At 37.9% G+C, this 19725-nt stretch overlaps 1 protein-coding gene and 1 long non-coding RNA gene across 3 annotated transcripts in view; both read left to right on the plus strand.

Annotated features, from left to right (window-relative positions):
• Positions 1 to 19725, plus strand: part of LOC134213122 (uncharacterized) — a 486987-nt gene that overhangs the window by 34940 nt on the left and 432322 nt on the right. The window lies entirely within an intron of this gene.
• Positions 14984 to 15785, plus strand: LOC134217278 (uncharacterized). Its single transcript, XR_009980973.1, has 2 exons — positions 14984 to 15305; positions 15359 to 15785. It is a non-coding gene; the product is annotated as an uncharacterized LOC134217278 (long non-coding RNA).

Consider the following 19725-nt stretch of genomic DNA (forward strand, 5'->3'; position numbering starts at 1 on the left):
AAGCCCTTGGACATAGTCCCTGCTGCCCCCGCCCTATGCCCTGATAAGCATATGCGGTATTTCGAAAATTTTCGTTTCAGGTGGTTCGAAACGAAATTCCGCGGAGTTTCGCGGAATTTGAGCATGGCGAAATCTGATTACTTAATTTCGTTTCGTTTCGTAAAATTACAAAAAATTCGCTATAAAAAACTAGCTTATAACAAAATTTAACGGAATTCCGCGGAATTTCGAAACAAATTTAGACCTCAACCATACTGTCTCGAGCGGTCGTGTATTATCAAAAAATTTGGCTGCGCCGCTGAACAAAATCATAAAGCTGTTTACAAAACTTAACGTTATAAAAAATCTATTAAGGCCTATACTACATAATCCCACGACGTATTTAGTTTTCTTATATAAAACGTGTTCGATGTTTTGTTAGAAATGTCCAATAGAAAATGAAAAATATCTTTAACTATTGTATCCCATTTTTTTTCCAAAAGTGATGCGACTCAATATTTAAGACGTCAGGCTCAGAGTTTAAATGTAATCATAATTAATCAGATCAGTACAACTTTGTCAAAGAGGCACAGTCGTGGCGGAGATTCTTGAGGCCCTTGTGAAGTGTTTTTAGAGCGCCTCTTTTTTTTTATTAAAGGCCAACTTCTTCACCTCTTATACCTCAAACCTGGTTTCAGCGCATGGCTAACCACCGCTTAAGAGTTAAGAAGGCCCTAAGTAGGGTTTCCATTTTGAGAAACGATTTCTCGGGATTCCCGTTTCCCGGGATGTACACTTTAGTTTCCCGAATTTCGTGGGAAATTATTATGTTAAAATATTTTAAATTTGATTCACATACCGAACAGACTTATGTTCCGAACACTTTTGGTTTCGAGATATGTCTGAAATATTTCATTTGAATATATCATGGGCCTTTTCCAAATTATTATGAGCCAATGCGAACTATCTGAACATGTCAGAGTATAAAAGTAAACAGATTTTTGGTTTTGAGGTCAAAAACTCGCCGTAATTTTATGAGTTTTTAATGCTCTTCGAAATATAAAACTTTTATTGAAGTTTTATTGAAATAATCATTTAATCTTGAAAGTAAGGTATGGCCATCAAGCGTTCGCGTGATTTCTTTTTCTGCGACAATTTATTTTCTAAAATATGTATTTTCAAAAATTACTTCAAATACCCTAAATTTAAAAGGGAAATATGCTCAAATGTTCGTAATATTAATCAAAATGGTATTTCAATCAACCTTGGCCAAAAGATTGTTTGTATTAAATAACATAACAGTTTCAGAATGGTTAATGCTAGAAACTCTCCGGCAACAATACAAATGATAGAACAAATCCTTTCAATGTCATCTTTTTCAAGGATGAATGCGAACATTATGGAAATGTAGCACATAGCCTCAACTAATATTCATGACGTGGCGAACGTTTTGCAGAAAGAGTTACCGCTTTTCGAACTGAACAGAAAAAAAAACTCACCCCTTTAGGTCGAATGTATATTTTTATCCTAAATTATTATTTCAAGCCATTCTCCACGATAGATAGAAGTTGATTCCCGGGAAAAATAGAACCTTTAGCCCTAAGGAAAACAATAAACGAAGCACATGATTTTGCGTTGGATTGATTTGAAACACTGTCTTCGTCTTCGAGTTTTCAGTTTGCTTTCATATGCCTTCAGAAGCGGTTGCAGAATATTTTTCTCGGTCTCTGTGTGCCGAAAAGAGTTTTCTGTACTGCTTACAGTAGCCTATCTTGCGGAACGAAACAATAGAAGTTTATCTTGAAATGGTAGAAATAAAAAACACCGTGAGGTTCGCATTTCCTAAAGATGCTTCTCGACCATCGTATGGGGTATAGCTGGGTCTGTTAAATCGCTGAATGCTAGCGTCACGGAAATGGAGACTGTGACAAACGGGCAGAGAATCAAAGCGTTTATGTCAAATTCAAGAGTGATAAGGCTTTCAAGGACATGTTGGCGAACAATACCCAGCAAAGTATTTTTCGGTATGATAATAAAACAACAGTAGCATTGGAGATGAATTTTCAATACGTACGAATGTGTGAGCTTCCACCGGAGCTACCTGATCGAGAAAAAGCAACGATTCTAGGAAAGTATGGAACAGTTTAGCGTTTAGTGCGGGAAAAATTTCCTGCTGACTTCGGGTTGGATGTATTCAATGGTGTACGTGGCGTGTACATGAACGTTAGAAAGGAAATACCATCGGCACTGTAAGTTTTAAACTGGTTAGGAAACGTTTTCTATCCGTGTAATAAGGACAAATGTTTCATATGCTCGGAGAAAGGTCACCAGATAAATGTTTGTCCCAAGAAAACACAGCACAATCAACCAAGCCAGAAGATCAACGAAGTTCGGCAGTCTGAGACTTACGCTGGTATGTTAGAAGGAGCCACTTCCAGGCACGACTGTTTTAATGAAACGGAGGTTTTGGATATAGAAGTTCTAGAAGATACACAGGAGACGAACATCGATGAACCGGTGCTTCAACAAATACAAGATCCCTAATTCCAATAAGGTGTTAGAAGTCTGATGGAAAGGTATACTCGCAATACTCAGGGATCAATCAGATTACAGCTGAAGACAAGGACGAATGGCAGAAAAGGCGCGACACCGAAGCAAGATCAGCCAGGACCTTTTCATTTAACATTTTGAAGTCTAACTGAATTCGCCCTATAGTAGACCCCCTGGGGGTCCATAATGGGAAATTGCTTCCATATAGTCGACACTTCATTTGATTTTCATGTCCCGTTTCGGGACGTTCTTCTTCCCCAAAATATTCCTATAATTGACACTTCCGTGTTTATTTTTTATAGAATTGAAAAGAATCATATAATTTTACTTTCCATATAGCATTTCCAATGCATGTAATCAAATCATAGGACTGTAAGGTAGGTTCTCCCGATAGAATTTCATAGCAAAATTTTGACATTGTTCATTAATATTGCAAAAATGGCTGGAGGGTCCACTATTGGTTGGAGGTCCACTATTGGGCACTTTACCCTATATTCTGGTTTTGATTTAGCTCAATACCATAAAACCACGCTGATAAATGAATATGAAGTATGCTTCAGCATTAACGTAAGTCTTAAGTGATATAAGGTTCAAAATAGAATTTGAATCAGAATTTAAAAAAATCACACAATTCCTATATTTTTATATACATAATTACTGATATAAAGCTGAACTGATATAAAATTGATCACATTTGCGAGCACTCATTCCACGATGAATTCCATTGAAAGCGGCACAAATGCTGGAGTATTGCCATATCGCCAATGCTAAACGGGAACACGTTGATTTATTACAGACAACTTCTTCTGTAACTATAATTTTATTGATCGCAAAGCAGTTACCTATTTGACTTTGAGAAAATAAAATCAGAATTGCGCACATAATGTAAAATCAATTCAATAAAATTCCGCGGAAAAAATTGAAATTTCGTTTCGTTTCGAAAAATTTCGAATTAAATGGACGTTGATTTCGTATCGTTTCGAAATCTCGAAAGTAAATATTTATTTCGTTTCGTTTCGTTTCGAATCAACACAGACATTTTAAATTTCGTTTCGTTTCGTTTCGTCAGGAAAAAGTGTCTTATCGCATACCCTTATGCCCTGATGCTTTGGACAAATCGGTCAACATTCGAGCGGTGCTAAATTCACTAGAAAAATATATGAAAAAATGTACCGATGACAATCAAAAATCAGTGGTATGAAGTTCGATTGCACCAATTACGATGAAGCAGTATTATACTTATTCAATTCTTGCAGAAATAAAAACAGTACAGAATGTTGCGAGAAGAGCAGAGTATACTCGGCGAAGTTTTTATCGCTTCTCTGAAGTGTAGTCTGAATAAATTTTGTTTTTTTTTAGATTAGAAAAGTATTATTTTTATCCATACAAAACATCAGTAAAATACTAATTACTAAAAATACTGAAAAATTATTAAATGTTCTGTGTCGAAAATGCCTTCATTAGTTTTTTTCCGAAATTCTTTCAGCAACACCTGATTTTTTTATGTTTGTTGTTATTTTTTTGTTTTATTCTTTCGAAAATTCAATTAGTAACTCCATCGGAAACTATTTCATTCTCTAATTAATTTTCAAAGGATTTCATGAAGAAATTCTGTAAGAATTTCTGAAGAAATCTACGAAGGAATCTCGAAGGCTTTTCGAAGAAACTTTTAAATGCATGGAGAAATATCCGAATAAAGTTTTGGCGGATTTTTTTTTATTATTTAAGGAACTATTTAAGTTATCAAATGAATTTCAGAGGAAGTGCCTACTGGTGTTTCTCTAGTATTACCTAGATTTCTCAAGGAATTCCTTCGAAGTTTCTCCAAGTACACTGAATTCTGTTTTTATACGATTTACATTTTCTTAATTTTGCACCCATCCTAGATTTTTACCGCATTTGATTTTTCTTTAAATTATTTAAGATTTTTGGAAACATGTTGCAAAGATTTCGGAGGCAAATTAAAGTCACACGATAAAAAATACGAACAAAAAAAACGTATTAAAACAGAATCCTGTATATTTAATTGATTCGCACCTTCTTCCAAAAATTCCTTTGCAGATTCGGCCAGGAATTCCCTTAGAAATTGGTTCAAGGAGTTCTACAAAAACTTCTCCGGAAACGAATCCTAGAAACGAATCGTTGGGAAATTCTTTCGGGTATTCCTTGGAATTTCCCTAAGTAATTAGATTGAAATTTCTTCCACGCATTCCTTCAGAAGTTTGTTAAGAAAATCCTTGGGAAAATTGTTATGCTATTCTTCCGAAAACTCCTTCAGAAATTCTTCTAAGAACTCTTTTGGAATTCCTTGCAAAGCTCTCCAGAATTCCTGAATAAATTTCTGAAGGAACATCTTTTTAACAAACTGTTTCGGCTTGTTTGGTGCATGAAATTTGACTGGATAAAATGTAAATATTCGCATAATCAGAGTGTTTTAATGTACATTTCCCAACACTGGTCTCAATCGACGTTTCATTACAGTCATGCCATGCCAGTACCTGTTGTTTGAGTACTCTGCGTATTATAAGCCTATCTCCTCTCAACAGGACGCCCTTAGCTGAATATATTTCTGAATTGAAACACCTAAACGTTTTTATTTCATCTGACCAACATCTAGTTTGTAGTGCCTTTTGAAACTTCTGAAGTGTTTCATCTTGCTCAGTTGCTTGAACCACTTGAACAAGAGTTACAGCTTCTGGAATCGAGTTTGCCACTAGATGGTTAATAAAGGTACACACCTAAAAATATTCATGTAATTTTAGGTGTTGTGACGCTGACATATTTGAGCATCATTTTTGACGTGAAATTAGGTGATACTTTAATTTTACATCACAACTTTATTGACAAAAAAATGAAACGGTTGGAACGAGAATCGAACATAAGCCCGCTGAGTGAGAGCCCAACACCTTACCAATCAGCTATATTTGTTTCTTGAAAGAGGGGTGATCGAAGTGAAACAGGTTCCACGATTTGCACTGAACAAGTATTTCACTGCATCAAGTCGTCGACTGCTTGTGCGTTAGGTGCGTCGCATCGAGTGCTGTGTTTAGGTTCCGTGACATGCACGCTAAAAATGAACTACTCAAAATTGAGTCGAATCCGACTCATTTTCATTAAAAACGGGACAACTCAAAATTTGAGTAAAAGATACTACTTCAATAAAATGATGATTTCGCGAAAGTTAAGCTTGGCCTTCCATCAATTTTTAATACGACAGATGCGAATCAAGTTTATCTATCTATCTAAGTGCATTTTACGACAAACAGACTCCTAGTTTAATTGCAATCATCATTTTATTGAAGTAGTATCTTTTACTCAAATTTTGAGTTGTCCCGTTTTTAATGAAAATGAGTCGGATTCGACTCAATTTTGAGTAGTTCATTTTTAGCGTGTGTAATTTTAAATCACGTGCCAATGAAAAATATACGATTCAGTTTATGTCTTGCGGTTTTGTGTCATTATATTGAAATACGTGACCTGTAATATTCATAATTTTTTGGTGTGCAGCATCATACAAATAATAACTCAAACGCAGCATTCCACAATAATTGACTCCATCTTCGAGACAACTTGATTACATAACCAATCTATATGTTATCAGAAAAAACTCTGTGATGTAACCCTCTCATATATTGCATTAGTATATATACAGCGATGCCATGAAAAAAGAATAGAGTCGAAAAAAAAATCTCCGATTTTGCTCAAAATATGTATGAATAATCACAAGGATTTTTTTTTCGGCTTCGCAGTCTCTATGCAAACAACTACTTATTATCCATTTACTGACGTTTCTATGATATATCACATCTTCTTCAGGGAGGGATAGGAGCCAGCGTACTCGTGGTGACTCGAGGTTAGTTTACAATATTTAAGGATGGACGAGGCTTAGTATTCGGAATCAAGGAATTTCGGCTGCTCATCCGGGCATTTGGTGTAAGGGACTATGTGGCGTGTCGTCGTGCTCGAGGATTGGTTCGACTAGGAGCATTTTCAGGATGGTCAGAGTAACGGAGATCTACGGAACATAGAGACAGAGACAGAAGAAAAAAAAAAAGATTTTGATATCAGAATCACAAAAGAAACTATAAATGACCTGCCTATAGACAGCATCACGATCCCCCAAAACACCTCGAATTTCCCTGAAGGGTTGTTTACCTCGGGCCACTAGGGTATCCAATAGTCGCTCGCTGGAGGCGTCATTTTCCGAGCAGGACCAAACTACGTGATCGATGTCATCATAACCGGCTCCGCACCTACATAAGTTGCTATCGACAAGGTTTATTCTGTACAGATGTGCGTTTAGTGAATAGTGATTAGACATAAGTCTCGACATCAATGAAGCCTCGACTTAAGTCCTCACCTCTGAACCACGCTCGCCCAGAAACTTTTGGAACTATAGAAAATAGCCACCGTCCGAGTTCATTGTGTGTCCAATTCCTTTACCAACTTTGAAGAGTACTCTGACGGACTAATGGGAAAACTCGTTGCTCGAGAATTGTCTATCATAAACCTCACCTTCCTGTGCGCCCACCTTTGCCAGCGAGTCTGCCTTCTCATTGCCGTAGATTGAGCAGTGAGATGGGACCCAAACAAAGGTAATCTTGAATGATCTTTCGACCAAAACACGCATCTGCTCTCTTATGTTTGTAAGAAAGTAAGATGCGTGCTTAACAGGTTTCATCGACCGGAGTGCCTCGATAGAACTAAGACTATCCGAGAAGATGAAATAATGGTCTACGGGCTGATTGGAAATTATCCCCAAAGCAAAGTTAATTGCTGCCAGCTCAGCAACATAAACCGAACATGGTTCCTGAAGTTTTTGGAAGGTGGTTGAAGTTACATTGAAAACACCGAAGCCAGTGGATCCGTTGATGCGAGAACCATCAGTGAAATATCTGTTGTTGCAATTGACATGTTCATATTTTTCAGAAAAAAGTGAGGAATACACCCAACCGGCGGTTGTTAGATTTTCTAACAATTCTGTATAAGAATCTACCAACACCTGTATAAGAATTGAGCATATGCGAAATAGTTAGATTCTTATACAAATAATGTAAGAAAAGCTTACAATGTTGTTAGATTCTTATACAATATTTGTATAAGAATCTAGCAATTTCGCATATGCCCAATTCTTATACAGGTTTTGGTAGATTCTTATACAGAATTGTTAGAAAATCTAACAACCGCCGGTTGGGTCTAGATATTTGTCGAAGATGATCTGGTATTCCTTGAATAGCGTATTTCATGGACAGATCGTATTCAATTGAGGAACTGTCGTTGGCGAAGTGAACTCGAGGGGGATTATAACACGGAAGACAAAGATCTGACGATATGTAGTCGAGATAAACTCTCAGGAATCTCGAACGACAAGTTAGTTCAAACATATTATCGAAGTTTTCTAATACAAGTGTGTTACTTGTTACACATTTGATGAGTATTCTAAGTGAGAGCTCCCAGTAACGGTGCTTTAAAGGAGTGACTCCAGCAAGCACCTCCAGGCTCATGTTATGCGTTGAATGCATGCAGCAATCAGCTGCTGAGCAATCAGCTGCTGAGAGGAAGCAGAAGGAGCCATACTCTAAAACAGAGAGAATAGTCGTTCTATAGAGTTTGATGAGGTCTTCCGGGTGAGCACCCCACCATGTTACGGAGATAGAACGTATAAAATTGATCCTTTTCCGGCATTGTATCAAATACTCAAAATGGAGTTTCCATGTACATTTAGAATCAAACACGACCCCAAGGTATTTAGAAGATAAAGATTGGTTGATGTCATCATTCAACAGTTTTAGTTTCAGTTGAGCAGGATACCGCTTTCTAGTAAACACAACCAACTGAGTTTTTTGCGGTGAAAACTCGATCTCTAAATGTCTGGCCCAAACAGTCAGATTATCTAGGGTACTTTGCAATGGTCCTTGCAAGGTAGCTGCACATGGATCTCTTAGAGAGACCACGGCATCATCTGCAAGTTGTCTGAGCGTGCATTGTCCTTCCAAACAATTGTCAATATCTTTAACATAGAAATTATAAAGCAAGGGACTTAAACATGAACCTTGGGGAAGGCCCATGTAACTAGTTCTGGAATTTGTCAGAGTTCCGAGTGTGAAGTTCATTTGTTTCACTGACAACAAATTGTACAAGAAATTATTCAAAATAACGGGTAATCCATTACTATGCAGATTGTCTGACAGTACTTCTATGGAAACTGAATCAAAAGCGCCCTTAATGTCCAAGAATACTGAAGCCAACTGCTCCTTGTGCGCAAAGGCTAGTTGTATATCTGAAGAAAGCAACGCTAGACAATCGTTTGTTCCTTTCCCTTTTCGAAATCCAAACTGAGTATTTGAAAGCAATGCATTTTCTTCGACCCAATGGTCGACTCTTGAAAGGATCATTTTCTCCAATAATTTTCTCATGCATGATAGCATGGCAATCGGTCGGTATGAATTGTGATTAGACGCTGGTTTCCCAGGCTTTTGAATAGCTATTACTTTGACCTGTAGCCATTCAGGTGGCACAATGTTGTACTCCATGAAACAGTTGTACAGGTCAAGTAATCGTCTTTTTGCGATATCTGGGAGGTTTTTAAGAAGATTGAATTTGATGTTATCGCATCCCGGAGCAGAGTTATTCGATGAAAGAAGAGACATAGAAAGTTCCAGCATTGTGAGTGTCCCACCCAAAGAACCGGGAACAGTGACTGATTCTCGAAATAGCGGTTCTGCTGGTACGGAATCTGGGCAGACCTTTTTTGCGAAGTTGAATATCCATCGATTGGAGTATTCTTCACTCTCATTGGTGGAAATGCGGTTCCGCATGTTGCGAGGCGTTTTCCAAAGTGTTGTCATTGAGGTTTCTCGTGATAGTCCCTCGACAAAACGTCGCCAGTAGCTACGTTTTTTAGCCTTGAGAAGATTTTGAGTTTTCTTTCGAGCCTCAAATACTCTTCAAAGCTCTGACCTTCCGTGTTTACGGAAGGCCTTGAAGGCATCAGATTTCTCAGAATACAACTTAGTACATTCATCATCCCATCCAGGAGTGGCTGGTCTTCTGATGACAGATGTACTTGGAACGCGTCGTTTCTGAGCTTCTAGTGCGCTTTTTGAATCAACTCAGTAAGGAATCGATATTCATCCAAAGGTGGAAGAGTATCAGTTGATTCAATACCAATTTTACCGCCGAGGCAAATTTTTGCCAGTCAATGTTCTTCGTGAGATCGAAAGGAACATTAACTGGCTCAGATTGTTGATAGCCACTCTTAATTGTGGTGACTATCGGCATATGGTCACTACCATGGGGATCTTGAATTACCTTCCACGTGCAATCTAATGATAGTGAATTTGAACATAAAGACAGATCAATACGGCTTTGTTGACCATTTGGTACTATTCGAGTTACTTCACCAGTGTTCAAAATATTCAAATTGAAATCATAGAAAATAGGCGCTCTATAATCGTCATACGTTTCGCCCCATATTTCGAAAGCTCTGTATGAACATAATCCGTCTAAAATTCTGAAAAAGAAAACAATCCACACCTCATCCATAAAATTTCCACCACATCTAGTGCTACAAACTGACCGTTGACCGAAAAGTGAGAGATAATAACCGAGTTCAGATAATAGCCTTGATTAATGTTTTTTATGTTCAGAAGTAATCCTATTTTATATATGTTTAATACGAGCTGCTTATTGAAATTAGTTTATATTTTTGTAGGAGTTTGCACCAACTTTTTCAGAATTGTAGACGGATTATGTTCATACAGTGCTTTCCAAACGATAACAGCTATACATTTCTGTAAGACTATACTTAACGATTTGTATGTTTAATTATGTCTCGTTTTTTGTAGAGATCCCTGAAGAAGATGTAATATATCATCGAAACATCGGTAAATGGATAATAAGTAGTTGTTTAATTGCATAGAGACTGTGAAGCTGAAAAAAATCCCTGTGATTCAGTAACTCAGTCGATAGCTACTCCGTGTATGAATGATCTCTACGGAAAATAATTAGACCCGTATTTTGTTGTTTCACTCTTACGGCGGCCATTTTCATTCGTGCTAAAAGGTTGGAAATCGGTGCAATGGTTTAAAACTTTGAAAAAAAATTCTGTGAGCGCCGTTTTTTTGGACCGCCCTATTCTGAAATGTCCACCCTAAGACCGAAACAAAAAACACGGGTCTTTATTTTCGGTAGAGATATTCATACGTATTTTAAGCAAAATCGAATTTTTCGACTCTATTCTTTTTTCAAGGAATCGCTGTATAAAAAAATTGAATATTATTGCGCTAGCAATCGGACAAATAGAAAAGTAGTTTTTCGGTTGCGTAACTCTTTTATTTCTTGTGAAGTAGACAGCGAGCTATAAAATCCTTTCCGGGAGGTAATACATACATATGTCTACACACCAAATTCCTAAAAAGTATTTCAGCAAAATGCTTTGCTAGAAAAAATCAGTAATTATGAAGTTTACTGAAAAACAGCATACTTTACTGATCGATCAGCACTTTTCATCGACTCACTTTTTTACTGTCAAACTTTAGAAAAAAGTAGCCATTTTCAGTTCATGTCTCTTGTGATGTGCTTGTGACTAGATATTAAATTTCGTTTCATTCCAAACGAATCCGGTAATCTGTAAGTATTTCATGTCTATTGAATAATAATGCTTTCTATTGCTTCTATTGAATAATAAATATTTCAGATTGTTGAACAACAGACATGTTAATTTAAACATTTTTCAGCTATGGAGTCAGCGCAAACAAGGCAAGGAGGTTTGGAAATTCTGGTCATTCCAATACAGCTCATGTTTATTTTATTTCTCAATTTGCTGTCAAATTCCGTAATGGCCGAAAAAACTGAATTTTCAGCAAACTTTTTTGATTTGACGATGATTCAGCAAATAGCTGTCAAATGGATTGCCAGTTCACTTTGCTGAAATTTTCAGTAACTTTTTTTTGCTGAAATGATTGCTGATCATTCAGCTCGGCAAAATTATGCTGATTTTCGGCGAAAAAATATTGGTGTGTGGGCTTGGATACATCATAGATATTTGTTAATAATAAATGCATGCTAACTACTTACGTTTAGTTTTTTTCTACTGATAATTTGTCCATACTTGCTCGCAACAATCCATACTGTTTTCGTAATGAGTATAAAATAATTACAGTGGAAAGCACGAGCTGTTGGCTTAAGTTTGCATGAATTCAATGTTCGATTTTATCTTCCTTCTGCATGTAGTTTAAATATGAAAGTAACAATATAATTAACCGTGATAGTGTTCTTATGAGTACTAAGCTAGATTTAAGTAGGCTAATCATTTTAAAGGTAAAACAATTTTTAATAATTTTAACACCTAGGGAATCCAATCATAGTTTGAACCAAATGGCAGGAATCAGATAAGCCGTCAGAACAAACTTCATTTATTTCATTATAGAGACATGTTATAGCTGCGAACTCAAGTTTATGAGGAAGCTTAGTTCATTATCTTTATAAAAACATCATATGTTCACATATGTATGCATAGTTTCAATGAAAAACTTAATAATTACATAACTTTGATTCGTACTATGGTTTGAACTACACTGATCATGGTTTGAACTAAATCCGTACCATGGTTTGAACTACTGGCAGCAGCTCCTAAATATAATACTAATTACATGCATGAAACGCTGAGGAAACCTAAAGAAAAGCAAATTTATTTTATTATTTATCTTCTCGCATTAGACTAGCAACTCAAAACGTTTGAAAATCGTCTAAATTATCGATATGAAAATTGCGATTTTTTTTATATTGGAAAAGTAATCAAAACGCTTCAGCTAGGCGCATGCTGCGCTCCTGGCGGACAACAGTAGAACATAACTGGATTTACAAGTTCAAACCACGATACATTTTAGTTCAAACCATGATCAGATTTTATCTTGTATAAATGTTGCTATTTTAACTATTTAAAACTGTTTCTCAATTGTAGTACGATGAAGTCAATCGATTAGAGGTGAAAATGGCTTTCTTTTGATATATTAATCTCCCTTCTGTGTCATGAAATGCGTCCATTAAGCATTTTGAGTTTGTGCTACTGGTGGGAGGATTTTAGCGCAAATTCAGAACGATTTTAAATCGCTCTTTTTTTTACTTAAACTATATGTACGAAAGTTTAAACGAACTCTATCACTTCCAGTATACCTAAATATTAAGGGTATGCGAAAAGACACTTTTTCCTGACGAAACGAAACGAAACGAAATTTAAAATGTCTATGTTGATTCGAAACAAAACGAAACGAAAAATAGATTCACTTTCGAGACTTCGAAACGATACGAAATCAACGTCCATTTAATTCGAAATTTTTCGAAACGAAACGAAATTTTATTTTTTTTCGTGGAATTTTTCTTGAATTTATTGTATATTGTGTACACTCAAAATGATTTTCATTTAATAGTTACATGAAAACATATGAAGATATTTTCCATCTAGTTTCGAATGTAAAAGTTAAATGATTTGTTAGTCGTGGTACTCACCGTTCTCAATTCACTAAAAAATGTAATTAATTTGAAGTGAATTGCAATTCCAACAAATACATAGATTTAAAGTGAATTGGCAATTATATTTTGCGCGATATCGTGTTAGCGATAATAATTCCCGTCCACTAGAAGTGGACGGGACCAAAAAACAGTAATGAAATATTAATTCCATACTCAAAGACTTAGTTTTGTAAATTGCTCTCATGATGTTTCTGTACAATTCTTCATTGGCGATTGGTGCAAAATATAAATACTTTCTGTCTGAGTACCCCACTCATGTATTTTCTTAAAGTCAAATAACTGCTTTGCGACCAATAAAATTCTATAAAATTATAGTAACTGATGAAGCAGTCTGTGATAAACCGCCGTGTTCCCGTTTACCATTGGGTGAAAAGGTGATAAGGTGGTACCCCAGTATTTGTTGTCCCACTTTCAAAGGAATTCATCGTGGAGTGGATGCTCCCGAATCTGATCAATTTTATATCAGTTCAGCTTTATATCAGTAAGAATGTTTGTTTAGTTTGCCAGGCATGAAGAAATAATTTTCTCATACAAACACTTGTAACAAAAAGGATATAATTTCCTTCCAAATTCAAGCTTTTTAAGAATGTTTGAACACCCATAGTCTTATATACAATTAACTCGACGAACCAAGCTATTGCCTGTTTGTCCTTGTATATGTGCATATGACGCATGCAAAAATTGTTGTCAAATTTTCATTCTCAATCGACTAAAAATGAGTGCAAGAAACAGCTGCTATGTGTCGTGCCGTTTAGTGGCCATTGCGCTGTTGTTTAAAGCAATTAACGCTGAATAATCACCGATTTTCACTGAAATTACTATTCCGCGTGTCGCGTACAAAATGGCCGATGTTACCGCCGAACTACCAACAGTTTTTACGTAGCGTGCTACCACTTTAACATATGCCAACAGAATGGCGAACCGCTTCGTCGTTTGGGAAAATGTTTGCGCTTCGGCCCGGGTGAGTACGAGTATTCTCTGCTCTCGCTCCAGTTATCCAAAGGCTGAGCATTCTTGGCAGTCGGATCGTGCCACGGACTGGTAGCTCTCACCGACCTTTCATTTTTCTCTAAGCACGCTCACACTTCTTAGCTCTTGAACATCTAACCAACAGTCTTCCTCTCTGACTCAGAAGTCGAAACTCTCTTGTCTCTTTTTCCGCTCGCGTCCATATAGCAAAGATCGCCAATACCGCAGTATTATAGTCCTGTTTCTCAGCGACCTCTTTCCATCCTTCTCTATGTTCAATATTTCTGTATATCCTAGTATCAACTGTTCTAGATATTTCCCACAGTATATATGCCCCGACGTTTTTTTTTTCTATTATCAACGTCTTGAATTCATATGTACACACTGAGATACAATCTGTCTAAAATATTGAATTTATTTCTTGGGTACATTTTATCTACTACAATACTCCTCTCCCCTACTCTTGGGATTATTTGTTCGTTTTCTAAATTACATATGGTTTTGAAAGCTTTTTTTTTTCTATGCCGTTTGTCTTCCAAACAATTTTAAGTAAATTCTGTTATAACCTCGGTTATAACTTTGAGTTAACTATAAATGCGCAATATTTAATTCCAACAAAATCTCAACGAGTCTATTTGAAGCTTTGAAGCCAAATCAGAGAATTTAACAAGCGTGACGTCACGATTTCAATAACGGTCAAAACGTACATGTCCGCTTCTCTGTTTATTGCACTATATTTGTAGTCAGTTGCAGTTCCCCAAATATTATTCTATTTCATATCGGTATATTTATTTCATTATATAATTCAATCACTTTCAATCTTTCAATTTATTTGAGTGTAAAAATATTTCAATACAAATCAAACATATCGATTCAGTAATTTTTGAGCGCCCCTAATTGTGCTTGAAAAGTAAACAAAGCCAAAAATTATTTTGCTTATCTCGTTTACCTATTCTTCGACGAGTGCCAACAAACCAACTTCCGCCAGAGAACAAAAGTTTTAGCCCTTGCTTAGATAACGTTAGCGGATACAAATTTAATTGTGGTTTTGTGGCAGACGTGTCTTCGAAATAATTCCGTGCCACGTGCATTCTAAATAGCGCCAGGAAGAACGAGGCCAACGTGTGGTAACCTCCGCTTTTCAGCCGTATTATTTTGTTTTCATTCGTGGCTCTTCGCGATAACTTTTCAACACGAAGGATCAAATTTAATCCGAACAAGTTCACCGTACAGTTCATTCCGAGATCACTGGTTACATCAGTTTTTTTTTTGAGGTTAGTGCTTTAATATGTCTTGGGATCCCATCCACTGACTATTATTATTTCAGTTTTCCGACATGTCATATCCCAGTCAATCGATTACGGATGCGCCGATCTTCAAAGCTACTCTAGAGGATGATGGACAAAGCAACGATGCTCGATGGCATTCCACTGATCCTGAGTGCGTCTTCATTTCATCAGCATATTCAAGGAGTGTCAGGTTACCCTTGAAAAACTGGAGGGCGGTAGACTGTCATGATGACGTATTTTCTTCATTTTAATTGGCCTGCGAGATTACGGCGATTAGTATGATACGTAAATCGGGCGACTTCGTCTATTATACGCAGTTTTAGAACGAGAGGAAACACGGACACCGAAATATGGATAACCCTCCCTTGGTGAGCAAATTTAGATTATTTTCTTCTCAGTTATTAACCTGAACAGCCTGAACACAGCACATTAATAAAAAAAGTATCTATATGTAGAAAGTTAAAACTTGGGCTTTACCCTTTATTTGATCAATGTCCCTTATGCGCTATAAGAAATATCGTGTTTATCATACCAAACAAGTTGAGCGTGAAAGTAGAATTACTGATAAATGTGGTATAAATAACAATCATTGAAACGAACTGGCCTTCTTATATCGGACCGTTGGCGAAGCCTAATCTCTTCCTCTTCCAGGTCATCAACATTGGTTCGTTCCGCTGAGTTTTCCGAAGTAGCTACCATTCCGCTAATACTTCCACGCCTTTCCTTTTCAGCTTGCTCGCCATTTGAAAAAGATTCATCCTTCATAGGAGGTGCTAGTTTTATGTCCTGCACGTTTCTAGCGTATTGTACACCATTTCCACTCATGATAACGACTTTCGCCCCTGTTCGTGCAACTACGGTGAATCTTTCGGATGAGAAATTAGGGTCACTCTTGCTTTTCTTCTGTTGGCTCACAAGTACTATGTCTCCCACTTTGATGTTGCACTCCTTCGCTCCACGTATTTCGTCCGCGTACTGTTTGCTGTACAGTTTGGCTTCGGCATCCAACTCGCGTACGTTTTCACGATCCAATTTCTTAGGATTATACGCATCCCAAAGACTGGGAAACTGACCTCGATACTTATATCCCACTAATAGCTCGAATGGCGTAACTCTCAGTCTTGCATGAGGAACCAGGGTGTTGTGATTATGAACAAATGTGTCTAAGCTTTTCGCCAATTCGAACCATCAATAGAAGATGCTGAGACAGCTTTTATTATGGACTGATTTTGTCGTTCTACGAGTCCATTTGATTGTGGGCTCAAAGGAATCGACTTCCTGATCTTCACGCCTTTATTTTCCCAGAATGAACAGAATGCTGAGCTACTGAATGGCGGACCATTATCGCTCTGCAAAATGCGAGGACATCCCCAAAGTTTGAATATCTCGCAGAGGGCCGCATTAGTTGCTTCAGCGGTTTTACGCTTCATCTCGACTACTGAAAGGTAGCGTGAGTAAGTATCAACCACCGTTAGGAAATCGCCAGTTCCGTAACCGGGAATAGAAAGGAAGTCCGTCTGAATTATTTCCCACGGACCATCCGGGAGATCGCGTGATGAAATAGGCGGTGGAGGATTTTTCCTAGAGAGCATAATACAAGTTTGACACTCTTTGACAAATCGTTCCGTTTCCGCGGCCATTCGTGGCCACCAAAAGAACTCGCGCATGATTCTTTTCATGGCGACTTCCCCCACGTGCCCTCCGTGAGCTGATTCCATCGCTTTTCTTCGCAAACGAATGGGTAGTACAATCTTATTATCCTTACAAATCAATGTGCCCAGATGATGAAGGTGTTTTTTCTGTGCTTCGTACTTTCTCAACTCACGTGGCCATCTATCGTACTTCATTGATTCGATTACGGCCATCAACTCTTCGTCCATTTCAGTTGCCAGTTCAATTTCTTCGAGACTTAAATCCATATTGCCCGTATCCAGCGCGAATAAAACATGGTCTTTGCAGCTATCCTCAAAGGGCTCAGCCTGGGATATTTGAAGCAATAGTCTCGACAAGACGTCTGCTACATTCTGATTGCCTATTGAAATAAAAAGTTTAGACCTTATGCTTATTTAGATACTAATAGTACTAGATATTACCTGGAACCCTCTTGACTACAAAATCGAAGGGTTGTAGCCGCAGCGCCCATGCTTCCGCTCGAGAAACTGCTCTTTTGCCTATGCGATGTTTACCACCGAAAATAAACTGATTCGCTTCGGCATCGGTTCTGATAGTAAACGACATACTGCTCAAGTAGTATGCAAAGCGCTCGACTCCCCATACCACCGCAAGTGCTTCTCTATGAGCATGAGGATACTTCTGCTCAGTGGTTGTCAAAGCTTTGGACGCGCACGCGATAATCCTTGGAATTCCATCCTTATTGAATTGCACCAACACGGCTCCGAGACCGACCGCCGATGCATCCACAAATAACTCTGTTCTATCCGATGTTTTAAAGTATCCTAAGGTTTTAATGCTTTTTATAGCCTCCTTTTTGAAATCTTGAAACTCCGAATCTTCTTCATCCGACCAATAAAAATTGTCTGCATTGGCCAATGCTCGTAACTTTTCAGTTCTTGAAGCTCGATGGGGTACGAATTTATCAACGAAAGTCACCAACCCCAAGAAACTTTTTACTTCCGCTACGGATTCCGGTGTTCGAAACTCTTCAATCGCACGCATTTTTTCTTTCTCAATCTGCCATCCCTCCGGGGTGATTTTAAATCCAATAAATTTAACAGATTGGCTTTTGAAAATGCATTTAGATTCATTGATTTTAACGTTGTGCTCTCGTAGGCGGGTCATAACAACTTGTAAGTTTTCATCATGTTCTTCGGGGGTTCTTCCGAAGACAAAGATATCGTCTAAATAGTTTTTGACTCCTCGACAGCCTCCCAGAATTTTACGCTGCAACACCTCTTGAAAAATGTCCGGTGCGTTACAAAGCCCGAAAGGTAACCTAACGCACCGGTACATTCCAAATTCAGTGCAAAAGTTTGTGAGATGACGGCTTTCTTCGTCAAGTTCGATATGGAAGTACGCATTTACCAAGTCTATGGTAGAAAACCATCGCGCACCATCGAGTTCAGCCAAAATGGTTTCCAGAGTTGGCATGGCGAATGGGGTCCTTAGAATGTAGCTGTTCGGTCCTCTGAGGTCAATCACTAGCCTTATATCGTTTTTACCTTTGGGTATCGCTAGCATCGACGAACAAAACGAGTTTTCCATATCTTCAGTTACGTATTCAATTATTCCCGTCGCTAGTAGTTGTTGCAACCGTTTCTCTACCAGTGGCTTAACCGCTATTGGGATGTTCATGAATACGTTGCGGCAGGGCGGTCTTGAACGGTCGTAACTTATCTTTACCGGAGGGATGTTAAATTTAGGGAAAGTTTCGTTTATCGTCACCGTAGCAATTCCATCAGCTTGATACCAAGCATGTGAAGAAAATTCCGTCGACAATATAGGAACTTGCAAACCCAGAAGCAGGACGCTATACCTAGTAGCCGTTGCTCGTCCTAAAAGAGATCGGCACTCCTTGACCACATAAAACTTTTCGAGTAAAGTTGGTCGGTCATCGGAGATGTGCAAGAAAGCTTCGAACGTTGACTGTACTGGAATTTCTTTTTCCGTTGCATAAGCCTTTAGTGGGCGATCAGTACTATCATATACGTTGAACATTTCGTTCCTGTACTTATCGTTAGAGCACAAGATTGTGAATCGTTGCTCAGTAATCGTGTTCCCCTGCGCCCCCGAGTCAATGAGGAACTCACACTCCAGGCCAGCTACAGTGGCTTTCAAAATTCCCTCGTCAATTTTGTTTGCTGTCATACACGTTGCGATTTGCAACTGCAAGAAAAAAATCAGTTTATTACCTTTCAATAGTTTCTCTTCTTTTTTTATTGAACTACGCATTTAACTATACATTAAGGATTCAGAAAATATTATAACCAATGAAATGTATGATTTCCACTCAGATTCAATATTAATGGCCGATAAATTTATCGCTCTTCAGATTAATCCAACTTTTACCGATCTATTTCTTAATATCTACACTCACATTTTGCTCGTCTGTAGAATCTTCTTCCTTCGCTGCCGCCTCCTCTTCAATCGCTGCGACATGACCAGGTTTGATATCCATGTTGTCTTCCTCTACTCTGCGAACCGGCCCTGTTTTCAATGGTGGTCGACACGCTCTTTGGATGTGGCCTCTACGACCGCATTTTAGACATACTTTATCGATCGCGAAACATTTGTCGGCTCTGTGATAAATACTATTGCATCTGTAACAACGATTCGTATCCGCTTCGGAGCCAGACTCTGGCCAGTTTCGTGTTCTACGTGAGTCGAATTTATTGTGGTTAGCGTACTGTTGCCTGAATTTACCTCGTGGAGCCGCACGATAAGAAAC

The sequence above is a fragment of the Armigeres subalbatus genome, chromosome 2 (assembly GCF_024139115.2).
Source record: "Armigeres subalbatus isolate Guangzhou_Male chromosome 2, GZ_Asu_2, whole genome shotgun sequence".
Lineage (NCBI taxonomy): Eukaryota > Metazoa > Arthropoda > Insecta > Diptera > Culicidae > Armigeres > Armigeres subalbatus.